This window comes from Lissotriton helveticus, chromosome 5_1, assembly GCF_964261635.1.
Source record: "Lissotriton helveticus chromosome 5_1, aLisHel1.1, whole genome shotgun sequence".
NCBI lineage: Eukaryota > Metazoa > Chordata > Amphibia > Caudata > Salamandridae > Lissotriton > Lissotriton helveticus.
The window spans coordinates 1,806,626,081-1,806,647,225 of record NC_136065.1 but is presented as its reverse complement, the minus strand read 5'-3'; positions in this window follow the sequence as shown (position 1 = coordinate 1,806,647,225).

The following is a 21,145-nucleotide window of genomic DNA, read 5'->3' as shown; positions in this document are numbered from 1 at the left end:
TGAATATGTTAGCCTAATGTGACTAACCAATATGCTGTGACAGCTTATTATTCATGTGCTGCAACCCACTGAGCTATTTTTGTAATATCCAAGCTTCAGCTTCTCTCATAAGAGAGAGAGGTTTGTCTATGGCAGAGAGACTTCTGATGCTGACATTTGCTCTGCAGCTCCAATGTCTCATGGTACAGTTTTCCCCCCTCCCTTATGAGCAGAAAATCCCTGGTTTCAGCATCTCTCGCCTTGGGTATTTTTCTTGCAGAAATGTTTCCATGCTGTGGAGAAGCCGAGTCTCGGCTCTGTGGCCTTGAGAGAAAATGTTGCTTTTACAGGTGCAGATGCTTCTTGTGTGAGGCTATTGTTCGCCCTCTGCTGAGCCCAGAACTTTGCCAGTCTGGGCGTGTCCTTACCCTGCCATGGTATGTTATAATGTATTGTCATGATAGGATGGGTCAGTCCTCTCGGCGCACTCCCTGCGGTGTAGACCTGACGGGGCCCATCTGCAGATGAATCTTATGGCCAAATACATATATTACTAATTCTTCTCCACTGTCCGGCTGGCTTATTATATGAGAATGATAGATGAGGAAGCCAGGGGCATGGAAACGTTGCCTAGCTCAACATATTGAGGTAGATCCAAGTACGAAAGCCATTAAAAAATGGCAGGAACAGGAGAATCATGTTCTTACTATTAATACCTGGAAAAGTATAAATAAACTGAATTTTAGTGTTCTTCGTGGATCTAATTGGAGAAGAATGTTATTCTTCAGTAAATGGCTCCTGTATCGTACTCCTGCTGCCATTGCAAAAATGTATGCTAATACCAGTGCCATCTGTTTTAGATGTCAGCAATATACTCCTGCTAACTGGTCTCACATTATAGCTCACTGTTTTAAAATTGTGCCTTTCTGGAATGAGATTTTTGAATATTTGCAAAAGTATTGTGGGATCAAGACTACTTACAATGTCAAATTAATACTGTATGGATATGATTCTGATCTCGGTTTGTTAGAACAGATGGTTAAACTATTATTTATTGCAATGGCAGTGGCAAGGTCTCTGGTGCTCCAGAATTGGAAGCTAATACAAGTTCCTTCGTTTAACACTTGGCTTCAAAAAATGAGAAATGTTAGAAAGAGCGATTTGCGATATGCACAACGAATTGGTGGGACGAGGAAATTTGATAAAATTCGGAGATTGTATTTTGAATAGTATTGGACTGATGTATTCCGTAAATCATGTTTTTTTTTCTTTTTATATTTACTTTGTGATTGTCAAATGTCCGCTATTTTCATATTGCAATTACGATACAAGAACTTCAATAAAAAATTTTTAAAAAAAGAGAATGATAGATGAGTGAGGTACGTCGCTCAGGTGTATTGAGCCACACTTATCAGATGGCGCCCTAACAGGGACTCTGCGATAAGGATCTTTCTCACCCGTAAGTGGGTAGCAGAAGGCCGGGGACCCTATGGTCGGCACGGTGGGTCTGGGTACCCACTTTGATGCCGAGCTTGGTTCTCGCAGCGCTGCCCCACCCTGCTGATCGGGAGAGGTCCCGGTTCATGATCCTGCGCCGGGGTCCGGAAGGCGGGACTTTGGAGCTGACCGTGTTGGTCCCAGCAGCCGGCGGTGGAGAACGGTGGATGTCGGTTCTGCGAGCAGGAGGTGAGTGGTCCGACTGGTGATTGAAGGAGCTAGGGTGCTCCGGGGATTAGTGTGTCCCCAGTGGTTAAGGGAGCTAGTGTGCTCCGGGACTAGTGTGTCCCCAGTGGTTAAAGGAGCTGTGTGCTCCTGGGGCTAGTGTGCTCCGGGGAACTCAGAGTGCAAGTGCCGCTCTGACAGACTATTGGTGATGAGGGTTTCGGGTGGATGTCTGTTTTAGAGCATCCGAGCGGGTGGTACTGAGACTGGAGTGTGGATCATCACGGTTGAATACTGGGAAAGGACCCAAACCCCTAGTGTGAGTGGTTTGATGGAAGAGTCCCAGATCTTCCGGGGTAAAGTGCGCAACGGTCTGTAGTGCAGCCTGGGTGGCGGATGTGTCCTCCAACCTTAGAACAGTTAGTGTACTGTACGGTCTGCGGTAGGGTCCAGGTTCCCCAGGACTTGGTCGACGGGCCTTGTCCCATTATGGTAACACGTGTTTGGCAGGGACTCAATGCATAGGGTGTGCGTGTGCGTGTGCGGTTGTAAGTGGTTGTGTGTGGAGATAGTTGCTTGGTTCTTTTGTGTCTGGGTATGTGTGGGTTCTTTGGCGGTGTCTGATTGAGTGAGTTTGGTGGTGTTTGATTGAGTGTGCAAGATGCCGCGTTTCAGTAAGTTGCGATGTTTTGGGTGTTGCTGCAGTTCAACTGATGTCAACCCGCTCCTGTAGAAGACTCTTTGAATTTTTAGATGTATTTGAATATGGATTTATCCCGATTTTGTTTAATATTTTTGATGCAGCTAAGATAGATTACTTGCAGGAGAGATTGTTTGCTAGGCACAGCTGTCAGAGCATGTTTGATTCCCTAAGGTTGTGGCAGAAAGAGGTTCAGCAAAGACAGATGAGAGGATAGCCCAGAATATGGACAGATCAAAAGTTTAGTTTTAAAAGAAGACAAAATGTGTACATTTGGAATTTGCAGGTTGTTCCCATTTAAAGCTGCTTTTAATGGCTCAGTGAGCCAATGTGAGCAGTGATTAAGTGGATGGGGTATGTATTTCATGTAATATGTTTGATTTGGTTATAATTGGTTTGGTTTGAGAGCAGTCTGTGGGCTGCCCTTTGTTTGTGTAAATGTTTGCTTGAATGAAGTGAGTGCGTCTTGTTGCATGAGTTAGATTGTCTGGTCCTTGTGAGCCACCTGAGATGGTTGTGCTTGGCTCTCAGAAAAGAAAAGAATGAGACGGAAAAACAAAAACGAAAAAAAAACACTGTGGCCTTTTAAAAAAAATAAAATGTGTTTGAAACTTATTTAATTTGGTCACTTAAACCCTCTTAATTTGTGAACAGTAGAAGATGAAGAAAACAAAAACGATTTGATTACCAGTTATTAGAATGTATATTAATAGAATGTAGAAAGAGTGTAAAGTTAGTAAGAAGTGAAAAAAAGATAAATGAATTTGTTACAATAGGGTTAATTATTGCATGTTAGAAAGAGTTAGGAAGGCTTATTGGCTTTGTCAGCTCCAGAACGAGGAGCGCAGAGCGCGAGGCAGATTTTGGCCTTGAGGTCTGTAAGGTGGTGAGGGCCAGGAAGGCTGGCTAGCAGCCCAGAATTCTTAGCTCTTGGAAGACTGTGAGAGTGAAATGCATTTCTGAACGGCAAAAGCGGGCCTCAAAAGGGGGTGGAGAGCAGGAGTTGTTTAGTTAGTCTTAAGAATGACCTGTTGAGTGGATGTGTTTCAGTCCACAATAAGAAGGTTGTAGAACTCTGGGCTGGTAAGGTTTAGAATAACAGTGTGTGAATATTATTAAGTTCTGGAAGGGTTAAATAGAAAAGAGAGAATGTGAGCAGAGCTAGGAAGATTATGTAGAATGGAAATATAGATGCTTGCAGACGCAGAGCAGAGCAGATGTGACCTTGGTGTGATAACAGCATTCTAATGGGTTCGCAGAGCACAGGCAGCAGATTGTGGGGGGGCTAGGAGGCTCAGCTCTTGGCACAGACAGGCAGAGATACACAGTCGGAGCCATGTGAATTGTGAATTTGGAGCAAGTCCGCATAATTATGAGTGCAAACTGCTGCTGGTTTAGACGAAACTATAATGCAGTTGGTCAGAACACATGTGATTTAGTATTAGGAACAACATTATGAATAACTTTCAACAGGTTATTGCATTGGGACATAGAGAATTACACTTTAAAGTGGCCTAGTCTGAGAAAAGAAGTATTTTTTGAGAAAAATTACTTTACTAAATATGTTAGTGAGTGTTTCAGATGCAATAGTTTAAGCACATGTTACTCCTATTGTTTGAAAAGTATTCAGAATAAGTGAATGATTTGTGTGCAGTTTAAAGGCAAAGAGAAAAAGAGATTTATTGGTTGTCTGTTGTGTCCATTTTTGTTGTTGATTTTTTTTGTTTCACTGTTGGTCCATGTCATAGTATAAACGTTTTCTATTTAAATAATTATTGAGTTGGGGGTCTCTGATTGGCATTCTGATTAGTGACTTTGCTAGTGGATCCCTAGTGGAGAGTACTGATCATGTGAGGGTAGGTAAATGCATAGCGCCTATTAGGTAAAGAATATTGATTGTGTTGCTCATAGGAGTGGGCTGGTGGGAATGTATATATGTGTGTAACAGTATTTGTATGCAGTTTGTCCATGGGACACCATTGCAGTGGGCCCAGTGCCCCACCCGCTGAGTGGAGGTGCAGAGTGCGTGTTTTGTGCAAATGTCTGCTAGTGTGCACTGGAGTATTTAGTATGTTCTGGGGGTGAGAATATACCTTTGGCAACAGGATTAAATGTAGTGAGATGGTGCCCTTTTTGTTTAAATATGAGAAATTGCATTGGTTATAAAATCGCCCATTTAGACAGCGAAAGATGTCTGTGCAGAAATATTTGGTACCTTTAATAACAAGAATAAAATTTTTATGCAAATATGGAAATTCCTGGTTCATGACAAGTGAAAGATGTGAAAGTAAACGCATATCTTTTTCCCTTTTTGATGCTGCATTAAATGTCATTACAAGATTGTCATGTGATTTTCAATGCTGCTAAATGTTTTATCTTTTTGGCTGACGGTTAAAAGAGGTTAGGTCTGTTTCTTGTCTAAGACAGCAGACAGGGTTTTCAGAACGGAAAGTGAACAGTTAGTATATATAGGGTGATGATAGATAATATAGATGAACTGGTGTGAATGAGCTCCAAACATAGGTTTTAAAGTAAGTATTTGTAGAAGGTATTTTTACTAACTGGTTGCCTTTTTGTCCAATATTTTGTGTGTTGTTGTTTTTTTGTGGTTTGATTTGTTTCGTTTCAGTGCAATGGGAAATATTCTTATCTGTGTGTTACGGTGAGTATTGATGCAGCTTTGTGCTAGACAGATTAAGTGTGCACCGCATGATGCATGACATGCATGAGAAAAATATAGTCCTTTGAGTAACTAATATTGTGTTTTCCTTTTGTGGCCTTTGTGTTTGGTATATGTCTTATTGCGTATTATTTTATGTTATACGCATGTACCTATATTGTGTGTTTTATGTTTTCTTTGGCTTATTGTGCATTGCTTGTTCTGTTCTGCGGGGTAGGTATGCTGATAGATCTTAAGCCTGACAAATTAAGCAGGCCAGCATGCTGGGTTTTGGGCCGCAGGCTCACTGTGCATGAAATGCATGGCATCGTGTTGTGTGTCACAGCTCATTTGCATGTGTTACTGTGATTTGTCTATGCTTTCTGTGCTTAGCACGGCAAGTATACCTGCTGCCTTTGTATGCTTGTTGTTATTTTATGTATCTTTCTGTTTTGTATTGTTTTGACAATTCTATTTTTGATACTAGTACAAGCTCCTCTGTGGGGAATTTGTTCTGGTCCCTAAATTTCACAGACAACACTTCAGCATGTATGTCTATTTGGTCAAATGGTATAGAAGAAAAATACAAGAGTTCTACGGTGTACTCATGGTGTTGTGTCACAAGCCTGACCATCACCTAAGTAATTTTTGTTCTTTTATAGATTTTCCTTTTGCCGCCATTTCCCTTATGAATGTCGCATGGTGCCTAGTTATGGGGGACTTTAGCTGTGTCCCAGTCCCATTTCCTTTTCCTTACTCCTTCATGGGAATAAAAGGCCTCAAAAAGAAATAGTGTGTTTTGTAATAGATAAATAATTATAATGAATCTTCCTTAGTTACATTGTATTAGATATTAATAGGCACACACATCATTTTGTGGCAATGACATTTGTACATGTGCTAAAAGGCGTTCTAGCACTCTCAAAAGTGCTATGTATCTCCTAGAAATTTGTTTAGGCTCAGTGCTACACCCGGGGGTTGATTGTGTTGACTGAAGTGAAATATGTTTCAGATTTTTTCCTGTCAAACTGGGGGAGAAGGCTAGCTCCCCGCTGGAAGCTAGCTCCCTGCTAGCTCTCTTATAAATTAAAACTAGGTAACATGTATATTGCTCCCTCCTCTTCTCAAATTTTTATTAGCCTTTCCTGCTTTGATCTAATAGGGTAATTAGATGTGGGTAGTTTTGTTCTACAAGTGTTGGGTGATAATACCATTATTGTAGTCTTGCAAGTACATTGCTAGTTCTTTATTAGCTAGTCTGTGAAAATAAACTGATAGTCTTTATTAGAGGATTATTTTAATTGGATAGGGATGAAAGGGATGAAAGGACTGGTAGCCCCAGACTAGTGTTTCCTTATTTGACCTTTGAAGGGAACAGCCCAGACTAGTGTTTCCCTATTTGACCTTTGAAGGGAACAATAGGTCGGTACTTTTTGTTGTTGTTTTGCTTCACATTCCTAGGTAACAACATCATTATTGTGCAGCACTAAGTAAAGGTGTACAAGTCTCTTATCAGTTAGCCTGTATAGTTGAGCTAACAATCCCTATTAGAGCTGGTGAACAGGTTTTCCCCTAAACAAAATGTTACATAGTCTAAATAGTGAGAAAGGTGAAAGATGCTTGTGTGATCCTCAGCAAAATATTTTGAGAAATTAAAGTTTTGTAGAAGTTAGTTTCCTGCTGCATCTATAATATGTGAGCATGGTCATGAGCAAAAATATAGTTGTTTTGAGTAAGAAAAAGAATATTAGAAGTGTTTGACGTTTTGCACAACAGTGAAGGTTCACAAAGTAGACGCTGTGTGCTCGCTATAGGAATAGCGGTTTGAACTTCCCTTTTTGCTGTTTCTCAAGTGCAAATGCGGGAATACAACATGTCTGTTTTGTTTTATTTTTCTCTTCTCTTAGAATTCAGTAAATGCATACGTCCGTCCACAGGTAATACAGCGAAAAAGTCAGATACGTAATGTATTACCTATTGTCAGTGCACAAATTTATTGATAGGCCTGAGATGTGTTTACCTTCAAATTGACATTGGTAGAGCGATATGAAAGCACAGAATAGACCTCATTTGCTTTCTTTGAAATTGAATTTTATTCATATGCTTTGACTAAAGATCTCCGTTCTGTTCATCAGCAGGTAGCAGACACCCTGAAGCCGCTGCCGGAGGGGAAAGGACACACTATATAACCCGGGGACTGGGTTGTCGTCAAGAAGTACCAGCGGAAGTCCTGCTTGGATCCAAGGTGGTCGGAGCCGAGGCAAGTGCTCCTCACCACCCGCACCGCACTCCGGATCCAGGGCCGCAAGGCGTGGACGCATGCGTCTCACGTGAAGCGCGACCCCCTGCCACTGCCATATGACGAATGGGTGAGAAACGGTGTCGCTGACGACGAATGTGAAGCAGTTCCTCGGTACATACCCTTCTCGGATGCTTTGTTGAGGGGTGAGGAGCCGGATCCAAGAGAGGAGAGGCCGGCTCTGATTGCAAGCGGTGAGGCCTCTCCTGATCACAGTGAGCAAACGTCAGTGGATAAGTCCCCTGCCATTGAGCCCCCCATTCTGTTCACAGATCAAGAGGTGCGAGGGAGCACTCGTTATAATCTGCGGCCCAGGAAAGGAAGGAAGGAGAACTGAGCACTGGAAGAAGGGCTGAGTTAGGGACTTAGAAGAGAACTGTGCAGAAGAATAGTTAAGTGTTAGGGACGGACTGCTGGTAAGAGCTCTGGTGCACTCTCTAGACATTGTCAGATGGGACACTAGGATTGCTCCTGAGTTGCAAAAGCTGTGCGACTCCGTCGTGGGATTAGGGAACGAACAATAGAAGCCTGCCTGTGAGGCTTTAACGGACACAGGGAGAAGATCCCTTCTGAGGGTGAAGAACCCCCGGGCCGGCTTCGGTGTGCCTGTGACTGTTTGATTACCTTTTTAGTTTAGTTTTGGACTTTTAGCTAGGAAAATTAGTCCCTTTGAATGTTCCTATTCCCCAGGAGGAGCAGCCTCTGCGGCTCCTTGTCCAGATGTGCCTGATCTCATTTGGTTCTCATGGTCTACAAATTTAATATTGTGTTTGTTTGTATCCTAACTATTGCTTTCATATTTCTCTTTAGAGAATTAATTTCTTGTTGCTTGGCGCATACCCTCATGAGTATTATTTCAACGCCACCTGAGAATGTCATTGGTACCCTAGCTCCTCACGAAGAGGAGCACTGGGAAGTTCATTAGGATGATGTAGTATTCAAATGTTGCACCAGACACATGTTATTTATACTGCAAATTATTGGGTGTGTGGGTCATTGCCTTCATACACACACAGGGGTGGGAAATTGTTGCTTGTATTCTTGCCCTATGAAGTAGCTGTGAGGGTTAGTATACTGTGAGTAGTTTAGTGAAAAACATTTATCAGTCCGATAATGATCTACTTCATGGATGTTAGATATAGGTCCTCGCTGATAATGCAAGTGAGCCCTCAGTATAGAATTCAATAGGGTGTTTTCCCTGATAATGACCGTTTGATCTTATTTGTATTAATTCCTGCTCATTACTTAAACTGTGATGTATTTTTTAAGTAGTCCGATCATGACATAGTGTTATAGAGAAATGGTACCCCGAGAACATATGCTTAGATTAGTCAAAAAGGAGGGTGCCTCACACCCAGAGAATAATTATTGTCTTAGTAGGTATTGCCGGGGTTGTTCTTTTACTTGTTGCCTCTGCATTTCCTGCCCTATAGTATGCTGCACTACTTCTGTGATGATGCTCATCCTAGTATTTCATTTCCCGATACCAGATATCTTTTATGATGATATACTATTGGTTATTCTTGTGGTTTTTTTTGTTTCCCTTTGATTGATGAGTGATGCCTTTAGAATTGTATAGTCCTTACCTTTAAGCAATAAAGGCTGCACTTATGTTAGCCACAATAGGCTAAAAGGAGGGTCTGATAGATAATAATTTTCCTGTTGCAGAATGTTCTAATGATGTTATGAATATGTTAGCCTAATGTGTCTAACCAATATGCAGTTACAGCTTATTATTCATGTGCTGCAACCCACTGAGCTATTTTTGTAGTATGCAAACTTCAACTTCTCTCATAAGAGAGAGAGGCTTGTCTATGGCAGAGAGACTTCTGATGCTGACATTTGCTCTGCAGCTCCAATGTCTCATGGTACAGTTTTCCCCCCTCCCTTATGAGCAGAAAATCCCTGGTTTCAGCATCTCTCGCCTTGGGTATTTTTCTTGCAGAAATGTTTCCATGCTCTGGAGAAGCCGAGTCTCGGCTCCGTGGCCTTGAGAGAAAATGTTGCTTTTGCAGGTGCAGATGCTTCTTGTGTGAGGCTATTGTTCGCCCTCTGCTGAGCCCAGTACTTTTCCAGTCTGGGCGTGTCCTTACCCTGCCATGCTATGTTATAATGTATTGTCATGATGGGATGGGTCAGTCCTCTCGGCGCACTCCCTGGGGTGGAGACCTGACGGGGCCCATCTGCAGATGAATCTTTTGGCCAAATAAATATATTACTAATTCTTCTCCACTGTCCGGCTGGCTTATTATATGAGAATGATAGACGAGTGAGGTAAGTCGCTCAGGTGGATTTGAGCCACGCTTATCACACCTGGGACAGTGTTGAGGTTCTTAGCCACTCATGTTTGTACATAACGCTGGTCAGGCCTATGGATACTGAACCCTTCCGTGGTACCCCTGAATCGTGACTGACACCTATTTGTGTCGAAAGGACAAACCAACCATCCCTTCCAATTGGGCCTGATGAACTGTAAGAACCATCATGTAGTTTGGCATCTAATGTATCCTTACTGTGTTGTGTGAAATTTTGCCATCCCTCAAAGCATGTAAGTGAGGGTATCTAAAGTAAGTGCAAATACTTAATCCTGGCTAGCCCAAGACAGGGTGTCTGTTGCACTGTGTCATTCAGGAAGATCATCTGCTGTGGTATGAGGCATGCTCTAAATAAGGCCTCAGTTCCCTGACCGTGCCAATCTTTAGTTCCCCAGACAGAATTTGTGTCTATGATGTCCCTCCAAAAGTCGAAACCCTGTAAAGACAGCTGGGGAAAAAAAGATGCAGAGTATATCTGTTTTGTGTTGATGAGCATATTTTCTTTGCAGGTGTAGGCTCAACCGTATAATAATAAGATGTCAGGTCTGAAGTGGTAAACCCAGACAAATAAGCAAACTTATGTGCAAACGTTTGTGAACTACCTTTCGGTGGTGTTGGGCAATGTTCCCATTGATGATAAGTGAAAACATTACGTGGCATACTTGTTTTGCGCAAGAAACGATGACCATAGTGGTAATAACAATATATGGCGTCAAAATCAGATGTATCATCATACAATGTGTTACTGGAAAATGCAGCAGATTGTTCTAAATCAGACAGCCTAGAATTTACAGTTTCAAAATCCCAATCATCAGAGAAAGTACTGGAGGTGATGATATCATTCAATGAAATTTTAAACAAATGTGGTATTTTCAAAGTTCAGTGGGACCAAATACATCATACAAAACCCTATCACAAACTATTCCTTCAAGGACGGGAACTGCTGTAATGTTTACAAAGGACAGGTCTCTATGTTCACGATGAGATGATGTATGTGGTTTCAGGACCAAGTACACATGTGGTACGGCGGAGCGTTCTGGAAGATAGTGTTCACCAATCCAAAGGACTAGGAAAAGTAGACCAATTGAAATCCAGAGCTGTAGCCAGGGAGAAACAAAGGAAGTCTTTTTTAGTCAAAGGTAGAGGGCATATATTTTTTCTTAGCAGGAAACTGAAGCTGGCAGTGACTCAGGTTCACTCGGATCCAGAGAAAAAGGTACCAAAATCGATGAAGTAGCCAGACGCTATTCGATCTATCTTTGGTATCTCAGCAGCTTTTGTTGATCTGGCAGATAACTTGTTTCGAGACATATTATTCACATAGATGTTGGTATTAGGCCGAATTGAGATCTGTGTTTTGTTTGTGTTTTGTTGCTGTTCAATTTCAATAGGCACAAGTTCCATTCCATTGTTGGTAACTCCATAACTTCGTATAGTAGAATCTTCAAACGTTATTAGTCTTTCTATCTGATCTTCCTGTATGGTAGCGAAAGGAGACCCAGGAGCCCACACGGCCTGCTATTCAGCATCAGCCACATCGCGTAGTTTGATCAGATCAATGGAGACGAATCTCTTTTTTTCCCAGCACAGGAGGAAGAAGTACTGTTCTTGTTCCTTCTACAGCCAGGACAGATAGAGGTGCTCTGTAAGATGGCCCAAATAATTTTTGTCCACATTCTTTTCTCTGACCAGGTCGCTGATCCTTCTTTGGGACTCAGGTAGGTCTTCCTGGAACAGCTTTCACTTCCCCAGCGGGGGTGCATTTTACTTGGATATTGCTTTGTAATGCCCGGAATTCATTGAGGTCCTGTAAAACAGTCAAAAGATCATTGCTGTTAAATCGTTTTTCATCGGCCACTGTGCTGCCACAGTTGAGGTCGGGTAACCCCATTCTAGTCCCGAACAGGACTTCGAATGGAGTACGGCCCCCAGGGGACTTTTTGGCATGTTATTGAGTGCCCTCTGGACTCCATATAAGTGGTCGACCCAACTGCCACCTGAGCCTAATACCCTTGCTGTTAAGGATTGCTTTAAGTCCGGATTTTCCTCCCCTCAATCGAATTTACTCGGGATGATATGGAGAGGAGTACCACAATGCAACACCCAAACTTCCATAGGTTCTTTGTAAGCCCGGGAGCTAAACACGGGGCCACGGTCAGAATGTAATGTGCCAATTACGTATGTCCCTATGAAGACTCGCAAATATCTTATAACAGTTTGGGCGTCAGCCGAGCACTGAGTAACACTGGCCGTAGGACTACGCTACGCTCGTGGAGCATGCGTAGTTTGTGCTACTAAGTGCTACACGAATTGCACGTAGCTCTGTGCAAAAACGCGTAGCAGGAATTTTTGCTTGCTTGCGGTCCTCACGTCAAGTTGGTGACTACGAGCCCGCAAAATAAACATCCGAGCGAGACTATTTCCTCGTCCGCGATCAGCAACATAAGTTGCCGATCACGAGCATGGAAAGTATATCTCCTGGCGAGATTCTCAACGCGGGAGGTCAGGTTTCTCATTGCGAGTGGTCGCGTACGCTCGCGACCGCTCGCGATGAGAAACTATCAGTCCGCGTTCAGAAAGCTGCTGCTCGAGTACAAATCTACTTGAGCGGCAGAAAACAACCGCTTGCACTTTGCAAGATGCCGTTTGCAATGATTGCAAAGTACGGACAAGTATCCGGCACTGTGCAATCAGTGCGAACAGCATTTTTCCTACCGCACTACACTGTTCGTGTAGCTCACGTAGTGCGAAGTGCACTTCACATAGCTACGCCTAGCGCTACTATGCAAACTACGCCCAGGGTTAGCGCTGAGGCCAAACCCACAGGAATCTAGAGCATTAATGCACTGCCACCAAGATGTACCTGTAAGCCCCGTCTGAGTATAAGGGGCCGCAGTGGTCCAAATAGACACATGCGTGAGGTCTGTCTGATATCAATAGTGGTGTCTGTGGTGGGCGTGCTACCATGGAACCCTTCATCTGCTGACAGATGTCACACTTAAGGACAAAACTCTTGGTTTGCTTGGTAAGACCTGGCCACCAATAACGTTGCTTCAATAATGAAACAGTTGCAGTAATACCTGCGTGTGCTGAACCCAGACCCTCGTGTGCAGCTAGTATAAACCTAATCTGCGATAAATGTTTGGTATTAATCTATCATCCCCACTCCTAGAATTTTAGCATACATAATATTTTGTGCATCTAACCTGTAGGAGTACTTGAGTGGAAATTCTTTTGGCAAGGCTGAGCTGTTATTAGGCGTCACGTTGAGAGCTACCATTATGTATTTGTCTATTCTCGTGATAGAACAAATGGTTGCAGCAATGGCAGCAGTTCTCACTGTTCCCTTGGCGGCTTCATCAGCCAATGAATTCCCTTCAACATGTACGACAACACGTTGATGACTCAGCTTATGAATCACGAAAGCGCGAAGCAAGCCTTTTTTCAGCTCTGCCACTTGTTCCCAAAGCAACTTGTGCTTTATTGAACAACCTTTTGAATCTCTAAACCCATTCTGGCCCCAATAGTGAAGGTATTCTTAGTAAGACTGGACGCAGTAAAATGATTCACATACAGTTAGTGTGGGGAATTCCCGATACATATTTTTTAGTTCCAGTACCAGGGCTTTTAGTTCTGCCAGCTGTGCAATGCAATCTCCTAGAGACTACGTCTGCGTATTGCTAGGACAGAACTGTCGTCCCGCATATGTCCTTCTACAATTGCACATGCGGCGCTGAATTGCTATTTACTTCCTACGACAGGCTGAGAAGATCAGTCAGTGTAAATATGTATTCAATCTTATCTAAAGGCATTATTTACTTTAGGAGAGGATATTCTTGTTTGTACTGCAACAATGCTTGTGTTTTCAATGTAGAATCAAACCTGTAGTCTACACCTGTTGCAGTGAGAGAATTAGCCCACTGTATCCATCTTGGATGCAGTGCTTTTGCATTTGGAATGCTTTCTTTTGTCACAGCTTCAAAAGGTTGGGACTGAAGTCATGGCAATTATTTGTTTCTCTCACTACATTAGTCTGTATTTTTGTTGTTGTTGCAAAACTTATTTCAGTGTTTGTGTACAAATTAAATTTGTATGCAGTGGGTACTGTTTTGCCTTCATTGAAAGTTAGGTAAGTGTACCCAGATTGACCTGCGATTACAAGGATCACCAAATTTGTGGTGTTTACATGTGTATGTAAGTGTTTGGAAGCTATCATGTAAGCTTGCAAAGAACATAGAATTTTTGTGTGTTCCTGTGTCCAATGTCGAACTGAGAAATCGGGTCTAATTAAGTAATAGAAAGGTTTTACTTATTCTGTGTAATCCAAAATGTATGTTCTTCCAAAATGTAGGAATCCTAAAATGGATTTTAAGTTGTTCAGATTCTTTGGAGGTTGGATTTGTGTACATTTTTCTAAACAAATTAGCTGCTAGGCTTTTCCCCTCACTTGAAAGCTCATATCCCAAAAATAGGACATTGAGGTGGGCAAGTAAAATGTGTAGACTTCAGATGCAAATCCCAGAATGATGTTGTTCACCCTGTTCAAATGATCCAATAAATCATTGTCTGTCAGGTATATATCATCTAAAAAGGACAATGCCTCCTCATCAAAATGTTGAAGTAACTCTGATATTTTTGCTGAAAACAACCAGGGGCTCTTCTTATACCCTTGGAGTAGTCTACAGAATTGGCTTTGAGAGCCTAGGGCCAAAAATGCTGTCAGATATCTGCTTTCAGGTGCTATATTTTGACAAAAGAATCCATTTGAGATATTTAGTGTTGTTTATATTTCAATAATGTTTATATTTCAATAATGCGACACTGTGTGCATTCTGTACTGAAATGTTTTTGTGCATGTGTTTAAATGCCTGTAGTCTAAAACTAGACAGTATGAATTGTCGGGTTTCATTACGAGAAACAAAGGATTAATCATGGAAGAGTTGCAATTCTCAATCACACCTTGATATTTAAGTTGATCTAAGATTTCCCTAACTTGGTTTTAGGTATCATGTTTTATTGGGTACTGCCTCTGAGGAGTTGGAGAAGCTTTTACTGGGATTTCATGGTGAGGTGACTCAGCATCCCACCCTACATGATTGCTCTATAATGCAGGAGCAAGCGCTACCGCTCACTTCCGTGCATATGAATGTTTTAGTGATTCTGGAACGAGGTTGGAGAAAGCTGGAAAAGTTACTGTTTCTCCTTTGGGCAGTCCATAATGAATTCAGTCAGCCAATCTTTTTCAGCCAAAAGGATATTGTATCCAAAAGTCAGGTTCTCCCAAAAGAGACCTGTCCTTTTCTAGAGATGTCCCCCTCCATTTGGAGTGTTATTTCATATAACTGATGCAGGACACTTCCACCGTAATATGCTCATTTAACACTGCTGTCACCAGAAATTTCATCAGGTTCTTGCGAGCTATTGTTTTTTCTGCTGCACTGTCTAGCATTGTCAAAGCCCATTCCCCGTTCAGAAGTTGAGTCCTCAGTAGCCTGGGCCTTTCTTATTTTAAGGCCAGCTACTTTCTTCTTTTTAATTTGAGGTTTACTTTTGGGTTTATCTTCTTTTTTGATAATGTAGTCTGAAGTCCGATGTGTATCTCTTGGCTTTGCTCGCTCTTCTGATCTGTGTTCTGACCGTCTTTCCCTTTCAGTATCCTGATACTTCTCAGATTTTTTAACATTATCACAATTTCTAAGGTTATATTTCCTGTCAGAGGTTCCTGTTGAGGAGACCCACCCCGTGATTGTGACGCAGTTTGCTTGTTTTTTTATTGTTTATTATCACATTTCTTTTTAGGAAAATCGGGTGCTTGCTTTGAGTTGTCCTTTTCAGGATTACCCAGTAATTGTGGTTTCACAGGTCTAGTTCCCGAATTATCTCTCCCCAGCGAAGCATAGGTCTCTTCAATAATTTTTGGTAATTACTGCTCCTGTTGTGGAGAAGTGCATTCCCTGAGGCGTTGGCGTATAGCCACTGCTGCTGCCTCCACTTTTATGTTTGCTAACGTAATTGTAGATACCTGGGCAAAATTGCCTTTCAATTTCATCCCTAAGTCCAGGGCAGTTTCTGCCCCGTCCTCATTCTGTATTTGCCTCAATGCTTCTGTTATAACTGCTATTAATGGGATACCATGAGTCCTGGTATAGATGGCAGCGAAGACTGTACCCCAAGTCGTACAATCCTCTATCTGGGGAGCTATCCCCATTGGCAAGCAAATTGTCATTATCCTATGTTTTTCTTGTGGGCTTGTATGTGGAAACACTGCCTCAAGCTGTACTATTTTCTGTGCTATCCAGAATGGCATTTGCTCACGTCTAATGGACATTCTTCCCATAATCGCGTTCAGAGTTTGTGGGGTAATTTTAGTAGTGGTCCCTTGAAATTGACCTGCTGGAGTGACCCTTGTAGGTTGACGTATGGGTGTTCTCATAACGAACTGTGTAAGATTTCTGTATAGCTTTACTATTTCTTTTTGAAGTGGACGTAAGTCTGCTGCTGATAACGTGTCAATTTTTGGATGCGGTATGTAAGCAGCTAGAACCAGCTAGGTTGCTCCGTCTCTGCTGAGTGGACCAAGTCTCACTTTATTTGTGGAATGGGGAAAGGCTCCTTTAAACCAATTTATATGCTCTTGGTAAGTGAGCAGGACTTTTATGTCCTCGTATGGTGAGTATTCATCTGGTATTTCATGCGGAGTGTAAGAATGAAACATATTTGCTTCTGCATCTGCAGGAGAGAATTTAACCCAAGAATAGAACACCTCTGTCCTGTATGCCTCGTGCACCTCAATCACAAAGTCAGGCCTGCAGTAGGGGTGACTAACAAATATTATATGCAGTGTAGGGGACATGGCACATAGGGATGAGTGACATGTCGTGTTTTCACTTTTCATCCTTGCATGTTCTTGGTGAGGGGTCCCTTAGGAAGGCACAATTTGTGCTGCTGACCTTAAGGACACTCTTTACTACGTCAGGCATGGATACCAAGGTTACGATTTACTAGGGACTTACAGAGGGAGCTACATGTTTTTCCAATTTGAGAAACAATTGTGCAGTTGTAGGGAAAGAACACTGGTACTGAGGATCTGGTTAGCAGGAATCCAGTACACTTCAGTCAAAGTTGCATCAAATACCAGACAAAAAAAAAAGGGGGGGGCTGCATCAAGAACCCAGCTCCCTACACCCATGTTAGCCTTAACATGCGTGATCAACTCAGGCAACATCTCTCTAGCAATGTACTTGCCCTTATGCTCCTCTGCCCCTAGAATCTCATCCTCCAAACTAGAGGACTGAGTGGATCTCACCAGCAGCACGTCCATCTGCTTAACTTTGTCTGACCGCATTTCCCAAAACGTTTTTGAGCCTCCCTATCCTGGTATCATCACTCTCCCTGCATCACTGAGGGGTAGGGGGAGAAAATTCAGAAGAAGAATAGGATGTCTCCACAACCCTCCTATTTTTAGCATTCTTGCCTGTTTCAAAATCACCCACAGTAGTGCCAAAAATCACTTTACTGCCAAGGAATCCGAAAAAAACACTCTGCTGTACTCACCCGATCTGCAGTATTTGAGGCTTTCCCATATTACACCAATGACTCAGGAAACCAAGACTGGCTCTCGCACGAGTGCACTCAACCCTTCGGTACGCATGCATTCACTGGAATCAGGAAGTCAGGGGCCCAAGAAGAGACTGAAATCTTCTATGTCCATTGAGTGAACCTTGCACAGGGAAACTCCCCTAACAATACAGAGAAAAACACCTCCTGATCACCTACGTGTCTCCATGCAAGCCCGGCAGGAAGGGCGATGCGCAATCCTGCTGGCCGATACACCTCGCCCTGCTGGAATACCAGCTGGAGAAGAACGTTGCAGACGGATTGTCAAAGCCCAGCAGGAACAACCCCCATTCCTTGTCCTTATCATTCTGTCAGCCGACTGAAAAAAGAACAAGAGAAATGCTGGGCAGATACTGCTGAAGTATCCTCCAGTCGGAGCGGGTGCGGCTGTATATACCTGTTTGTTCTGTTCTTTTTTCTGTGCGGTGAGACAGGTTATTTTACTTGTGATGACTGGGAAGAGGCTAAAGGGTACCTGCGGGTAATGCCCTAGTCTCAAACCTAAAGGCAGAACTGAATTTTAAGTGGTTCAAGAGCACCTGAAAACTCGGCTATTCAAAGTTGATTTGAAATGCAGTGGTCCCAACTGAAGTATGTTGGACAGTATTCCCTCCTCACTGTGCTCACCCAATCAGACTTTAACTTTCCAGATTACTGCATTAAACTGACAATGTTGAAAAGCTCAGCATTATAAAGTAACTGTAAGGCAGCAAGCAATGCACTATACGGTCACAAAATAAAGGATGTATGACATTACAACGCATGCTTTTACATCGCATGCCTTTACAACGCAAGTATTACAACGCAGTCCATTACAACGCATAGTGCTTTGGGGTGCTGGATAGTGAATAGTTTAATTTACTATTCCAACTCCAGTCCCCGTGGACACTAGGGAAGGTTATTGGATAGTAAATTAACCTATTCCCTATCCTAGAGCGCCCCCCAGAGCAATGCGTTGTAATAGTTTGCATTGTAATGGTTGCGTTGTAAAGGCTCTGCGATGTAAAAGTTGCGTTGTAAAGGTTGTTTACCCCAAATAAATAACACATAAGTAAGCGTGAATAGAGAAAGATGGAGTCTGAATATATCTTGGTGCTGAACTCTCAAGTTTCCCAAGTTTAAGGGAGATTCAATCATCCAGACCAGGTGGGTTTATTTCCATTGTATTTTGGAACTTGCAATTCTGTTTGTCTCATTATAACATCAGACATACAATTCATTCCCGGTATGCAAAGCAAACACATAAACTGAACGCATGGGCCAGGGAAACTTGAAAGCTCTGAGGGTGTAGTGTACCGTGTCGTACTTGCCTATAGGGCAAGTCAGTGCCTGATGGACTGATATGACAGGTCAGTGTATGGGCCAGTAATTTGGCTGTTTGTGGGCCTATTTAATGGTCTGGTGAGCTGCTTTTTTATTGTTAATTTCCCTGATATTGACATAGTCATTGCCTGCAACAAGCACAAATGCATGTAGTCTGCCATGCCTTGCAAAACACAAACCAGCGTGTCTTTACAACGTTCAAAACTGTCTTGCTTTACAAATGTTGACCACTTGTTTAGCTATTTGATTCACTAATGGAGCCAACTTTTATTTTGGTGCCCGGGCCTCTTTTCTGCCCTAGTCGGACCCTGGTAGTGTAAATAATGTGTGAGTGCAATTGTGAGGTCCAATTGAATATGTGAATGCAAAAGGTTGCAGTGAATTTATCATGGGATGAAAGGTGAATGCAGCTGGGTTTAGCAGACAGTAAATTAAGTACCTTGAAATGCAAGGTTAAGGTAGTGGGGGTCAGTGTCCTTACATGCATGGGGCCTTTTGATTGCAATGGAGAGCAGTGGGATTTGTGCTCAGTCAGATGGTATTTGTAAAACTAAAAAAAAAACAATGCCTTGTGCTCTTGGCTCAGGTGAAAAATCATTTTTTACACAATAAACATGCATTTTTTTCCATCTGTGAGAAGATTATTATTCGGAATGTTGTGTCTCAGAATGCATAATATATTTCCTCTAAATTGTGTAATGCTTGTCGGCAAATCAGGTCCAATAAACTGGTTACCCAGAGCTGAAAAAGTAACACGGATGATAGGTCACTAATTCCATCTCTGTAGCAATCCCTCCTCTTGACCTAACCTCCCCCTACCCTCCAGCCCCCGAAGGCCCTCCTTTATGTACTGTGAAGTACTCTCTTTGAAAGCTATGCCCTAATATGTGTAATTAAATACAATGACTTCCTGCCGGTTGCTTTGTTCAATAATGTGACAGTTTTGATTCACCCGTCTCTGTTTTGCCTGTCAGTCAAAAGCGGCTGGCAGTACACAACCCACATGTCTTAATGTCTCATCCTACTTGTTGGGGGCATTGAGTGACAGCAGAACCAATATAATCCCAACCTGCATTAATTAGGCAGGCATTACAAAACCATAAAACATTTATACCAGCAACAAGACACAGCCCAAAGGTAATTAAGGGCATGCTGGGAGGAGGGGGGGAGGGGCACTGCGAGAGACAGCGGGGGAAGGGGAAGCTTGCTCTGTGTGCTACTTCCTGACAAGTAATCTGGCTCTTATTGCAAAGGTCTCGGGCTGGGATTCCCTCTCAAACAAACAACTGCCAAGTACCTCTCATTGTGAGCAATTTGCTCTCACATTTAAATCAGCAATTTAATTGTCTCCTGTCTGTAAAGCGGCACAGTGCAATGCATGTAAGCGACAGCTCGCAAATGATCCTGCCTGCAATTGGAAATTTGAGTCTGCTGCTGGCGGCCGAACTCGCATCACAATCCATTCGGGTCACTGTCCTGCATTTCTCATTAATGAACCCAAAACACCAGGGGATGCGAATTTTACATTCCTGGCCAGTGTATCATCTGACATTTAGAACTGCAGAGCTAAATCACTAATTACATTTAGTGGGGGCGCGTGCATTTGCAGCCCTGCCTTCTCCAAGTGTATAGGCAGAAACAAACTTGCATGCGGTATTTTAACACAAGTATCGCTGAGGGAATGGAGGCTGTTTTTCTCGAAACTGTTTTCAAAAGAATTTGTGCTCGCCTAAAGATTAGCCACACGCTCCTGGTGCTAACCTCATCACTCACTCTCTCTCTCCCTTACACTCGTGTTTCTTTTTCCCATTTAGTTGGTCCCTGTTCGCCTTTCACTCTTTGCTTCTTTGCTCTTTCCAGCTTTTGCTTCATTTTGCCCATTTTGGCTTTCACTTGAGCCTCTTTGCTTCCTTGCTTTTTCTCAGCTTTTGCATTTTTTTGCCTTCAATGTTGACACTTTGCTTCCCTCTGCTTTGCCACCTTTTGCCATCTCTTCTGTCCCACTTCCATCACCCCTTCTGCTGCTACCAGCGGCATTCACCAGCCCTCCAAAATCACAACTCCTTACCTGTTCTCCTGAGCATCTTCCCGCCTCTTCTTTCCGTCTTTGCAAGCTCCGCCCACACTCATGCCCCTCCCACCTCCCAGGACCAACTTAATGGTGTCCACACTGCAGCCGTGCTGTTGGTGCGACAAATGTAAGCTCGTCCACTCCTGGTCTTTCTAGCCCCCAGAGCGACACCTCTACGACATTCTGTGCCCTCGACACCGGTCGCCACCACAAACATTGCTCTTACACTGCCCGCTTACCACAGTAGGACCTTTCGCCTGCAGCACCTGCCATTTCACCTGCCGCTCAATGCCCACCCCCACGCCCGAAGTCCTCCTCAGACCACTCCTCGTACTACACCTGTAGTACAACAGCAGATCTCATGCTCACTCAATAACAAGGCACTCTTCCACCAAACACTCCACTGAGGTCTGGGACCTTTGCGACTCACTCGCACCGGGCAACCTCTTCCTCACAAAGGCCTGGCTCTACCTATCATTAGCCCCTAACATTATAAACGCCATCACAAAGGGATACAAGA